Source organism: Helianthus annuus, chromosome 13, assembly GCF_002127325.2.
Source record: "Helianthus annuus cultivar XRQ/B chromosome 13, HanXRQr2.0-SUNRISE, whole genome shotgun sequence".
Taxonomy (NCBI): Eukaryota; Viridiplantae; Streptophyta; class Magnoliopsida; order Asterales; family Asteraceae; genus Helianthus; species Helianthus annuus.
In genome coordinates, this window is record NC_035445.2 from 24,748,108 (window position 1) to 24,761,465 (window position 13,358).

General features: G+C 35.4%; 2 long non-coding RNA genes across 2 annotated transcripts; both read right to left on the reverse strand.

Annotated features, from left to right (window-relative positions):
• Positions 1-483: 483 nt before the first annotated feature.
• LOC118485419 lies at positions 484-3,164 on the reverse strand. Its single transcript, XR_004876018.1, has 3 exons — positions 2,912-3,164; positions 1,058-1,124; positions 484-523 (listed from the first exon to the last, which is right to left on the reverse strand). It is a non-coding gene; the product is annotated as an uncharacterized LOC118485419 (long non-coding RNA).
• A 7,239-nt stretch (positions 3,165-10,403) lies between these two features.
• Positions 10,404-13,090, reverse strand: LOC118485420. Its single transcript, XR_004876019.1, has 3 exons — positions 12,838-13,090; positions 10,978-11,044; positions 10,404-10,443 (listed from the first exon to the last, which is right to left on the reverse strand). It is a non-coding gene; the product is annotated as an uncharacterized LOC118485420 (long non-coding RNA).
• Positions 13,091-13,358: the final 268 nt, after the last annotated feature.

Genomic DNA, 13,358 nt, shown 5'->3' on the forward strand with positions numbered 1-13,358 from the left:
GGATATTTTGACAAAGATCATATGAAACGTGATATATAATACAAGTTTGTCATATATTATTTTCATATAAATATTCTTTTATACACGTACGACTTCTCGCACGCCTAACGTGGTGACAACGATATATTTATATATTTTTATATATAAATATTTATATACTCTAAATCCCTCGAGAATTAATGTCACACCCGCTCGTAGCGGAAGCGCGAGGTGTGATCTGATCAGTTCTCATTGCATAACAATATAAGTGAACATACTAAATGAATAAAAACAAGCTCCAATGCCATTGTCATAATCGTTTCAAAAGAACGCAAATAAGTTAAATGTATTGGTTACAAACCATCAAATGAAAATAAGTTGTCATTGTTTTATACTTCAAAATGTAAGTCTTAAAATGTCAAGGCTTTGACCACTATATCACCGCAAAGAGGCGGTATATAACGGGCAAACCCTTTTAAATGGTGGCATGGAGTCTTGATACTTGCTTTCCTTGACTGAAATGTCTGCATGGTCCACTAATTCCCTGAAATACATGTTAAGTTTGAAAACATCAACAAAAGTTGGCGAGTTCATGCAGTTTAGTTGGATGAGATGTATCTGTAAAATGTGAGTTGTATAAAATGTATCCATAAAATGTGAGTTGTATAAAATGTATCCATAAAATGTGAGTTGTATAAAATGTATCTGTATGTAATGATGTAGTATGTAAAGCGTCAATGAAATCGTTGATCATTAATGTTTCGCGAGGACATTAATATGTGTGACGAAAAAGGAAGCAATCCAACCCTAGACGATTTTATGCCGATTCCTATCGACTGGGACACAAAAGCACTCTTCCGTATGGGTCCACGACCAAGAGTGGGGCTCGCCAAAACCCATTAGATCTAACCACTTGTACCTAGGTCCAAACTGGATTAATGGTGCTTAGATGTATAACCCTAATTCGCACATGATCTAAGGTGTTTCATTCCCTAACTTTAACATACGTTGAACATGTATTTTCCCCGATAGTTGTAAAGTTGTAAAACATTTAAATGAATAGGGGACATGAACTCACAGAATTGCGTCCGTGAATGGTAAGTAACTGTGATCTGACGTACGGTCGTCCTGAATAGTATCACCACCTACAAACGTTCTATATTTGTTAGACACTTCGGTCTTGTAATGACTTGAGTACAAGTCTTTTATCTTGAATATGTGTTAAGAATTGTATGTCTTTGTTATTCATTGAACTGTGTCTTAGATGTATTAATTGATAACTGTTTAGTGTATATATTTCGCCAAATATATATTCTTGTATCTCGTGAGTTGTATCATCGAGTCTTGTCCTCTGGATTTCATGTCTTGTATGAATAAATTGTATAATTGTATTTTTACCAATTTATATGTCATTGGGCTTAGCCCAAGAATTCATGTTGTTGGGCCAAAATAGTGTTGGGCTTCAATAGTGTTGGACCTAAATAGTGTTGGGCCTAAATAGTGTTGGGCCTAAATAGTGTTGGGCCTCAATAGTGTTGGGCCTCAATAGTGTTGGGCCCAAATGTTATTGGGCTTTATGTTATTGGGCCTTGGCCCATATGTTGGGTATTGGGCTTAGCCCATAAGTTTTGGTATTGGGCTTAGCCCATGTATTTATGTTAAGCCCATTTAGGATGATAAGCCCATTTGTAAAAATAGCCCATTTGTTATAAAATAAGCCCATTTGTTAAAAATAAGCCCATTCGTAAAATAGCCCATTTGTTATAAGAGAAGCCCATTTGTTAAAAATATATTCTTTCATTTTTATAAAAATTACTAAGTATAGGTTTTTTTTAGTTAAAAGAATACACAATAGTTTTTATAAGTTTCAAAACATTCGGATATTGTTTTCGGTGATGTGTATGTATTCGTGTCGAAAGATCGCCTAAACGTCGTAGTAACTTCCTCGGAATGGCGATATGTTCATAGATTCGCCCGTCGTCCGTTTTGACCATAAGTTGTGTTCGAAAGCTCGGAATGTCCGTAAGGTGTTTATAAGATGTATTTAAATGTAGTCTTGTAAGACTTTAGTCGAAATGTACATTGTGTTCATTTGTATCATTGTATTCAAGTTCCTAGTTATCATAAATATAACTAATACAAACAAATGACACATAGCACATAAGTTGTTAAGTTAACTAAATATATATTTTCTCAAAAATATATATTTATATCAAACTTTGCTTTTATAAAAACTATTCTTTAAAATCTTTTTAATCTAATAAATATTTTGTCAAAAATAATAGTTTTTGTAACTTATGATTTTTAAGAAAAACTTGGCCATATTTTATTAGAAATATGGACTTTGCCATGTTTAATAAAAACACATCTTTTTCTTATAAAATCACCACTAATCTTCTCATATTTTTCTTAATAAAAACATATGAGATTTATAACATAACTTATCAAGATGAACTCATAATCATGTAGGGTTTTGGTATGATCTTTACATATGTTTACTAGTCCAAAAATCATATTTTACTTCTAGTTTTAACAAGCTTTTCATAAAAACCCATCTTGTATGTTTTCCTTTTATAACTTGTAAAAGCATTATTTTTAGTTAACAACCTTACATACTTTAACAAAATCAAAGATCATGATCCTCCATCTAAACATTTATGTTTAACAAAAACCCTTAAACATTTTCATGTACACTTGTTAGATTATGTTTTTAAACATCATCTAACAAGTTATTTTTATGCTAATCATCAAAACTAGATCAAATATGCAAGTAATCATCTTTAACTCACAACATAAACACACTTTTATATCATGATTATTATTTTGCTTCTTTATATTTTCATCTTGTTTTGTATTGTTGTTTTAGTTATAAGTTGTTCTTTAACAATAAATACATAAACAAGTATGAAAATAAAGGATTTAGAAGTCTCACTTCTAGCTCTTGGCTAGGGATGATCTAGGTGAAAATGAGAAGCAAAGAAGATGAAGATTTGATGGTTGAAAGCTCTTAGATGAATGGAAATGCTTGCTTCAACTTGTGGTTGTCTTAGATCCTCCTAAGTTCCATAAAAATGCTTCTTGATCATCTTGAAATAGCTTGAAAATTAAGATGTGGTGATGGTGTATATGGGCCGAAAATGGGGTGTTGTTGGGAGCTTTTGGTGTTGTGAAGATAGGAGGTGAAATGCATGAATGAAAGGGTTAGAAAATGAAGGTAACTAGTTGCTACAATGAGCACATTTCACCACTTGCATCAAGTTGCAACAAGAGGTAAATATCTAGATATTATTGGTAACAAGTTGAACAAAAATGGGGCCCACAATTGGTGTTGTAACCGTGAATGGGGGGGGGGGTTCCCTTTGCTTTTGCTTCTTGAATTACTTAGTAAAAAGTGTTAGAATTCTTAGATAGTTGTTTTAGGAAGTTTATAAATATAAGCGTTTAGGTGTTTAAAGGGTGTTAAATGATCATTACTAGACCAAAATGATCCAATTAACACTAGATGACCATAAAAAAAAGATTTGATATTGTTCGGACATTTGTTTCGAATTGTTTCGGTTAGATGTTATTTGAACGCTAAGTTGCGAAACATGTGTGAATTGATGTAGTTATTGGCTCGGATGACACCCGAATGTATCCTCACATGAATTATATGTCAAATAATATTTTTACATGTCATAAAAATATTAGAAAGCTGATTTCTGCGGAAAAGTGTTGAAATCGTCGCTTTTAGTGCTTTTCGGGCAATTTTTAGTGTTATCGGACTTCGGAAAGGTTTTAAATCAAACCCTTGCATTCCTAGTTAGGGTTTAATATATATTAGATGTTGGACCTTCGTCTAAGTCCTAAAGATGTCTTTTAGATGATTTTTGCAGATTCTGCGTTTTCGTCAGAATACTAGTTTACTAGATGCTTTTCTAGTAGTTTCGATGCATTGTTTAAACTGTTTCAAATGTACTTAACAAAAATGAATCATATGCATCCTAAGTAAGTATTCCATGAGTATTCTAGGTGTATGTCACGAAATACGCAGTTCGAGTGTTCAAAATGCATAAAAATGTAGCTAAAATGAGTACTTTAAATGTAAGAAAGTTATCGTAAAGTGGCAGTTGTCACATTCTCCCCCTGTTATTGAGAATTTCGTCCCGAAATTCAAGATGAGTCATCCTTTGTAGGAGTATTCTCGAACAGGTGGGGGTATTTTGGTTTTGATTTGATTTTCACATTCCCAAGTATATTCGAGTCTGTGTCGAGAGTTCCAACGAATTTTTACTAATATGTTACGACTCATTTGTGTTTTCTGGACCTTCCGGTCCATGACCTCAACAGGTGCTTTGGTGAATTGGAGTTTTCTATCAATGTGAATCTCATCCTCCGAGATGATAACTGTTTCTTGCGTTGGACTCTTCTTGAGATTCGACACATGAAACGTGTTGTGCACACTACTAAGTTCTTATGGTAACTTCAGCTTTGTAGGAAACGGTGTCGATCTTTTCTAGGATTATAAATGGTCCTACATATCGAGGGTTAAGCTTTCCAAGCTTACCAAACCTTGCTACGCCCTTCCAAGGTGAGACTTTCAAGAAGACTTTGTCTCCGACCTTGAAAGATAATGGCTTCCATCTCTTGTCTGCGTAGCCCTCTTGTCGATCCCGAGCCGCCTTGATACGGTCTCTAATCTGAAATATTTTCGTCGTAGTCTCTTGGACTAATTCCGGACCAATTAGTTGTTTATCGCCCGCTTCCGCCCAACGTAGCGGAGGGAGACACTTTCGACCATAAAGAGCTTCAAACGGTGCAGCTTGTATACTTGTATGGTAGCTGTTGTTGTAGGAAAACTCAACCAATGGTAGATGAGTATCCCAGTTGCCGCTTAAATCCATAACACACGCACGAAGCATGTCTTCGAGTGCTTGGATTGTCCATTCACTCTGGCCGTCAGTTTGTGGATGAAAGGTCGTGCTTAGATTTAAATGAGATCCAAAGGCCTGTTGGAATGACTTCCAAATTCTTGACACAAAGCGATCGTCTCAGTCTAAGATGATTGAAATAGGCACTCTATGACGAGCCACTATTTCCTTGAGATAGGGTTCCTCTGGTTTCTCTGTACTATCCTCCTCTCGAATCGGTAAGAAGTGTGAGGACTTTGTTAGTCTATCGATGATTACTCAATCATGTCATGACCGCATGAAGTCCTGGATAACTTCGTAATGAAGTCCATCGATATTTGTTCCCATTACCAAACAGGAATCTCGGGTTGTTGTAACAAGTCTGAGGGATTTTGCTATTCGACTTTGACTTTCGCGCAAGTCAAGCATTCTCCGACATAAGTCGCGATATCACTTTTGAGGTTAGACCACCAATAGTATTCTTTCAATACTTAGGCCTATGTGCTTCCTCAACATATCATCTCGAAGGCTGCCAAAGAATGGAACCCAATTTCGACCCATAAGGTATAAAGTTCCATCTTCTTTCGGCACTAATTGTTCCTTCATGCCTTGAAGTGTTTCTGCTTGAATATGCTCTTCCTTGAGCGCTTGTGAATCATCTTCTCTAATGCTTGAACTCTGAGTGTTCTAACTCGCTCCTTGCGGCGCAAGGCGTCAGCTACAACGTTTGCCTTGCCCGGATGGTACTTTATTTCACAATCGTAGTCGTTCAACAATTCAACCCAATATCGTTGACGCATATTTAATTCTCTTTGGTTGAATATGTGTTGAAGATTTTTATGATCCGTGAAAAATAATGCATTGAGTACCATATAAATAATGTCGTCATATTTTGAAAGCGAATACCACCGTACCTAACTCGAGGTCGTGAGTGGTATAGTTATTTTCATGAACTTTCAGTTGACGTGATGCGTACGCGATAACTTTATCCCGTTGCATAAGTACGCAACCCAATCCTTGATGCGAAGCATCACAGTAAACTACGAAGCCATCGGTACCATCGGGTAGTGATAAGATTGGTGCATCGCACAACTTATCCTTGAGAAGTTGACATGATTCTTCTTGTTTCTCGATTTAGGTGAGGGAGGTTAGCGGTTGAGAAAACTTTAGAAAAATTCTCTATAAATCTCCGATAGTACCCTGCTAATCCCAAGAATTATCGGACTTCAGTTGGAGTCTTGGGCGCTCCCCAGTTCTTAATTGCTTCGATCTTGGAGGTGTCTACTTGAATGCCTTTCTTGTTCACTATCTGCCCGAGAAATTGTACTTCACGGATTCAAAACTCACATTTGTGTCTCCTTCTTGAGTAGTTCTAAAATGGTCCTCAAATGTTGCCATGCTCAGCTGCTGATCGCAAGTATATCAAAATGTCATCAATGAACACTATGACGAATTTGTCGAGATACGACTTGCACACGTGGTTCATTAAATCCATGAAGACCGCTAGTGCGTTCGTTAAACCAAAATCATAATGAGAAACTCGTAATAACCATAACGAGTTTTTAAAAGCCGCTTTCGGTGTGCTTTCCTCTTGAATTCGTAACTGATGATACTCCGATCGTAAGTCTATCTTAGAGTAGAAGCTTGAAACTTTAATAAACCATTTGAGTTAGTTGGAAATTCATTTGCAACATGGTTTAGAAATATGAATTTCCATTCATCGAAATGTTGTGCACTTTTGCAAACTTGTATGTCTTTCCACCCCCAAAACCTTTATAAAGATGTATATTGGTAAAGAGTGGGGGTTATGAATTCACAATATCCTTGTTCGGTCAACTACAAGGTTCAGAAGGTGCTAATCGATATGGGGATTTGGCTATGGGTGCGGTTCACGATACCAAGTCGATATGTAACTCGACTTGTCGATATGGTTATAGTCCCGGCAAGTCTTCAGGAAAGACTTCGGGAAACCCTTTTACCACTGGATTATCTGTCAACTTCGGCCCAACGGCCTTCTTGTCGACAACATGTGCCAGAAAGGCAACACAACCTTTCTGTAAGCATTTCTTTGCCTTCGTGCAATTGGTTAATCCACAATGGTGTATCGTGATTCTCTCCATGATTAATAAGTGTCCCTTTGTTCAGTAGTGGTAGGCGAATGACCTTTTCATGACAAAAAACTTTGGCTTGGTTATCGGATAACCAATCTATGCTAACCACTACATCGAAACTACCTAACTCAACGGTAAGAGATCAATACTGAGTCTTCGCTCGCCAAGTTCCAAGGAACATCCTCTAACAACTTTCCCTGACTCGACTAGTTTACCGTATATCGATTCTATAGAATGAGGAGACGTCTAGCTTACTTGGCTCTAGGCCAAGTACATTTGGAATTCTGTGAGGAGAGGACTTCACTCTATATTTTTAGGAACCCTATGTTTAAATGTAGGATAACCCAATCCATATGTTTAGATGTTGGATAACCCAACCATATGTTTAGATGTTGGATAACCCAACCATATGTTTAGATGTTGGATAACCCAACCATATGTTTAGATGTAGGATAACCGAATCCCTAATTGTAGCTAGGACAATCTCGTCCCTAGCCATGAAACTCATGTATGTGAAATATTGATATGGAGCTAAAATTGGCACCGGTATCAAATAACATGGATGTGAAATGTTGGTTGATTGGAAACGTGTCGAGTAACTACTATTTGAGTGATTGAGGTAGGGTGGGATGATGCGGTCATGCTTCGGATCTTCGAGGCTAAACCCAACATGTAACACTCAGTGTGTTTGAATTCGGGTGTTACCCAGTATGGAACAACCCTTGAGAGATCGTGAAAGCATCAAGTGTAACCAACAATATTGGCTCTAGTTATGATCGAGTTCTTTTATAAAATCATATGAAAATAGATACGAAAATCAGATGATATAAAAGAATGATGTATGGTTAAATAAATAACCAACAGAAATGTAGTGTATAAATATATCATGTCTTGAAATAGAATATTTTGTCTTGTGTAGAAGATGTCGCGTCTTATGCAAAATGTCATGTCTTGTCTTTGTCGAATAGGTTTGAATAACACCACGATATGCAATATAATATAAGCACTTATATATAGGAAGTACCAGCGGCGTATCCACCATGCTTTTATCATATTACACACGTCTCGTTATTTACGAAAATGTCTTGTATATACTAACATCAAATGTCATGTGTAATAATGTCTTGCTTAACAGTGTCATGTATAAACCACATCTTGTGTAAAAGCAATGATTTTCAACACATAACTTTTAACTTAAACATTTGTTTCTTTCGGTGCCATGATATTTTTAATACACACTATTAAAAGAATCTAGACATATATTTGGATATATATAGTCTATCATGCACCCAAAAATGAAGAATGCAATTGGTCATGGAAACCTCAAGATCGCATTGTTCATATATGTTTAAATATATGATAATATGGATAACTGAAAAAAAATAAAAATAAAAAAATAAATAAGTAAATAAATGATAATGTGAATAACCGCAACCAAAATGCGTAGTGCCTCTTGCGTGTATCGGTTATATGTTTTAGTGGCAAAGAAATAATTCATTGAGGAGGGAAAACCAACTAGTGGTCTTCGTCCATATAATATGTGTTCCCTACTCTATGACCTCGATCGTCCGAAGTAGAGAAAATCCTTTGTCTTATTTGTCCATGTGAAAATTATGGTAATAGTGCTTGAGTTTCACGAGCTCTAGCAAGATTATTAGAATCTCCAGAAATTTCGAATAGAATGCAATGAGGGAGTTGCAGCATGGCTCATGCCATACCATTCCTTGGGAAAAGACAAATGTCAAGCGACGAAATTTATTGTATCATTTCCAATAAATATGATAAGGTGGAATATGATAAGGTAAGGTAAGGTAAAGTAGGATAAAGTGTCATAGACACCCTGGAACCAACCCATGTTCAAGAATTTCGAGAATGTTGAGGAAAATCCACATGAGTAGCTAACAAGTTTTGTTTGTTTAAATGACTAGTCTCAAATGAATCGTGATATAGATCGAATGTTAGGTGTGAACGAATACGTGTCGTCTTCCTGTATTGTATTGTATTGTATTGTACTGCACTATACTGTATTGTAGGGTGTTATACTAACCACCTCAGTTCGTGTTCTAATAGATAAGAAAAATTGAATCTCAAGTAATAACTTAAGAATTTTGAATGAATAGTGATCATTAGCTTGGCCCGCAGAGTCCACCAGAATTCCCATGCACTACAAGTTGTTATTACGTTGGCCACCGTAATAATAAATTGCCTTGCATGGTCACCCTAGCGTTCTCTCGTACGAAGCAGCCGATCAGTAAGAGAGAGAACACTATTGTCAATATACCTTCAACATCGGAGGGACCTTCGTGATAGCTCACGTATCAACGTTCGTTGTCATTACTCACAGAACGGCACTGCGTTAAATGAAATAGAAATGGAAAGAATCTGTAACAATAAAAACTGAAGGTGCACCTTCAAGATGAGTACTTCATCTTCTTTGTAGGTACAAGAGTATATCAACCTTGATTGGTATGAGTCACAGGGATCTCGTCCTACTAGTGGAGTTGTTGTCCAAGGTTACCACCTCCGCCTCGTCGTCATTATCATGGTCAGGCATGTCAGCATTCGCAAGAAAGCAACCGTATTTTTATGGAATTAAGTTTAAGATATTACTTAGGAATCATGTTCGCCATAAGCTCCGCAGTAGACGTGAGGTCGATATTTTCATCGTGCGAGTAAAGAATAATAATAGAGTTTGAAGTCGAAGGTATTTTGTTCTTGCCAAATATTTCGTACAACACATATATGAATGACTTATATATATAATCATGTAAAATCCTATCTAACAAGGATTTCTATCTTTACATAAGCTGAACTTCTAAACCATTTATAATGCGTAAACTGATAATGTAATGTATTGTAGGCACATAGTATGTTAATGTAATGTGTCTATTTATCATAGACTTCACCCATGGAAATGTCCTCGCTTGATTTATGTGAAGTGAATTTTTGTTGTAGTGGACTTTGAAAAATGTTTATGCAATGAAAACCTTTTGACCTGTCAAATTGTATTTATAATCTGTTCAACATGAACAAGAGGTTTTCATGAGAAGTCCCTAGTGATTGTAGACTTAGACTCGAGAAAGAATCCTGGTTCACTACAATCGATGCTCTGATACCAATCTGTCACACCCGCTCGTAGCGGAAGCGCGAGGTGTGATCTGATCAGTTCTCATTGCATAACAATATAAGTGAACATACTAAATGAATAAAAACAAGCTCCAATGCCATTGTCATAATCGTTTCAAAAGAACGCAAATAAGTTAAATGTATTGGTTACAAACCATCAAATGAAAATAAGTTGTCATTGTTTTATACTTCGAAATGTAAGTCTTAAAATGTCAAGGCTTTGACCACTATATCACCGCAAAGAGGCGGTATATAACGGGCAAACCCTTTTAAATGGTGGCATGGAGTCTTGATACTTGCTTTCCTTGACTGAAATGTCTGCATGGTCCACTAATTCCCTGAAATACATGTTAAGTTTGAAAACATCAACAAAAGTTGGCGAGTTCATGCAGTTTAGTTGGATGAGATGTATCTGTAAAATGTGAGTTGTATAAAATGTATCCATAAAATGTGAGTTGTATAAAATGTATCCATAAAATGTGAGTTGTATAAAATGTATCTGTATGTAATGATGTAGTATGTAAAGCGTCAATGAAATCGTTGATCATTAATGTTTCGCGAGGACATTAATATGTGTGACGAAAAAGGAAGCAATCCAACCCTAGACGATTTTATGCCGATTCCTATCGACTGGGACACAAAAGCACTCTTCCGTATGGGTCCACGACCAAGAGTGGGGCTCGCCAAAACCCATTAGATCTAACCACTTGTACCTAGGTCCAAACTGGATTAATGGTGCTTAGATGTATAACCCTAATTCGCACATGATCTAAGGTGTTTCATTCCCTAACTTTAACATACGTTGAACATGTATTTTCCCCGATAGTTGTAAAGTTGTAAAACATTTAAATGAATAGGGGACATGAACTCACAGAATTGCGTCCGTGAATGGTAAGTAACTGTGATCTGACGTACGGTCGTCCTGAATAGTATCACCACCTACAAACGTTCTATATTTGTTAGACACTTCGGTCTTGTAATGACTTGAGTACAAGTCTTTTATCTTGAATATGTGTTAAGAATTGTATGTCTTTGTTATTCATTGAACTGTGTCTTAGATGTATTAATTGATAACTGTTTAGTGTATATATTTCGCCAAATATATATTCTTGTATCTCGTGAGTTGTATCATCGAGTCTTGTCCTCTGGATTTCATGTCTTGTATGAATAAATTGTATAATTGTATTTTTACCAATTTATATGTCATTGGGCTTAGCCCAAGAATTCATGTTGTTGGGCCAAAATAGTGTTGGGCTTCAATAGTGTTGGACCTAAATAGTGTTGGGCCTAAATAGTGTTGGGCCTAAATAGTGTTGGGCCTCAATAGTGTTGGGCCTCAATAGTGTTGGGCCCAAATGTTATTGGGCTTTATGTTATTGGGCCTTGGCCCATATGTTGGGTATTGGGCTTAGCCCATAAGTTTTGGTATTGGGCTTAGCCCATGTATTTATGTTAAGCCCATTTAGGATGATAAGCCCATTTGTAAAAATAGCCCATTTGTTATAAAATAAGCCCATTTGTTAAAAATAAGCCCATTCGTAAAATAGCCCATTTGTTATAAGAGAAGCCCATTTGTTAAAAATATATTCTTTCATTTTTATAAAAATTACTAAGTATAGGTTTTTTTTTTTTTTAGTTAAAAGAATACACAATAGTTTTTATAAGTTTCAAAACATTCGGATATTGTTTTCGGTGATGTGTATGTATTCGTGTCGAAAGATCGCCTAAACGTCGTAGTAACTTCCTCGGAATGGCGATATGTTCATAGATTCGCCCGTCGTCCGTTTTGACCATAAGTTGTGTTCGAAAGCTCGGAATGTCCGTAAGGTGTTTATAAGATGTATTTAAATGTAGTCTTGTAAGACTTTAGTCGAAATATACATTGTGTTCATTTGTATCATTGTATTCAAGTTCCTAGTTATCATAAATATAACTAATACAAACAAATGACACATAGCACATAAGTTGTTAAGTTAACTAAATATATATTTTCTCAAAAATATATATTTATATCAAACTTTGCTTTTATAAAAACTATTCTTTAAAATCTTTTTAATCTAATAAATATTTTGTCAAAAATAATAGTTTTTGTAACTTATGATTTTTAAGAAAAACTTGGCCATATTTTATTAGAAATATGGACTTTGCCATGTTTAATAAAAACACATCTTTTTCTTATAAAATCACCACTAATCTTCTCATATTTTTCTTAATAAAAACATATGAGATTTATAACATAACTTATCAAGATGAACTCATAATCATGTAGGGTTTTGGTATGATCTTTACATATGTTTACTAGTCCAAAAATCATATTTTACTTCTAGTTTTAACAAGCTTTTCATAAAAACCCATCTTGTATGTTTTCCTTTTATAACTTGTAAAAGCATTATTTTTAGTTAACAACCTTACATACTTTAACAAAATCAAAGATCATGATCCTCCATCTAAACATTTATGTTTAACAAAAACCCTTAAACATTTTCATGTACACTTGTTAGATTATGTTTTTAAACATCATCTAACAAGTTATTTTTATGCTAATCATCAAAACTAGATCAAATATGCAAGTAATCATCTTTAACTCACAACATAAACACACTTTTATATCATGATTATTATTTTGCTTCTTTATATTTTCATCTTGTTTTGTATTGTTGTTTTAGTTATAAGTTGTTCTTTAACAATAAATACATAAACAAGTATGAAAATAAAGGATTTAGAAGTCTCACTTCTAGCTCTTGGCTAGGGATGATCTAGGTGAAAATGAGAAGCAAAGAAGATGAAGATTTGATGGTTGAAAGCTCTTAGATGAATGGAAATGCTTGCTTCAACTTGTGGTTGTCTTAGATCCTCCTAAGTTCCATAAAAATGCTTCTTGATCATCTTGAAATAGCTTGAAAATTAAGATGTGGTGATGGTGTATATGGGCCGAAAATGGGGTGTTGTTGGGAGCTTTTGGTGTTGTGAAGATAGGAGGTGAAATGCATGAATGAAAGGGTTAGAAAATGAAGGTAACTAGTTGCTACAATGAGCACATTTCACCACTTGCATCAAGTTGCAACAAGAGGTAAATATCTAGATATTATTGGTAACAAGTTGAACAAAAATGGGGCCCACAATTGGTGTTGTAACCGTGAATGGGGGGGGGGGGTTCCCTTTGCTTTTGCTTCTTGAATTACTTAGTAAAAAGTGTTAGAATTCTTAGATAGTTGTTTTAGGAAGTTTATAAATATAAGCGTTTAGGTGTTTA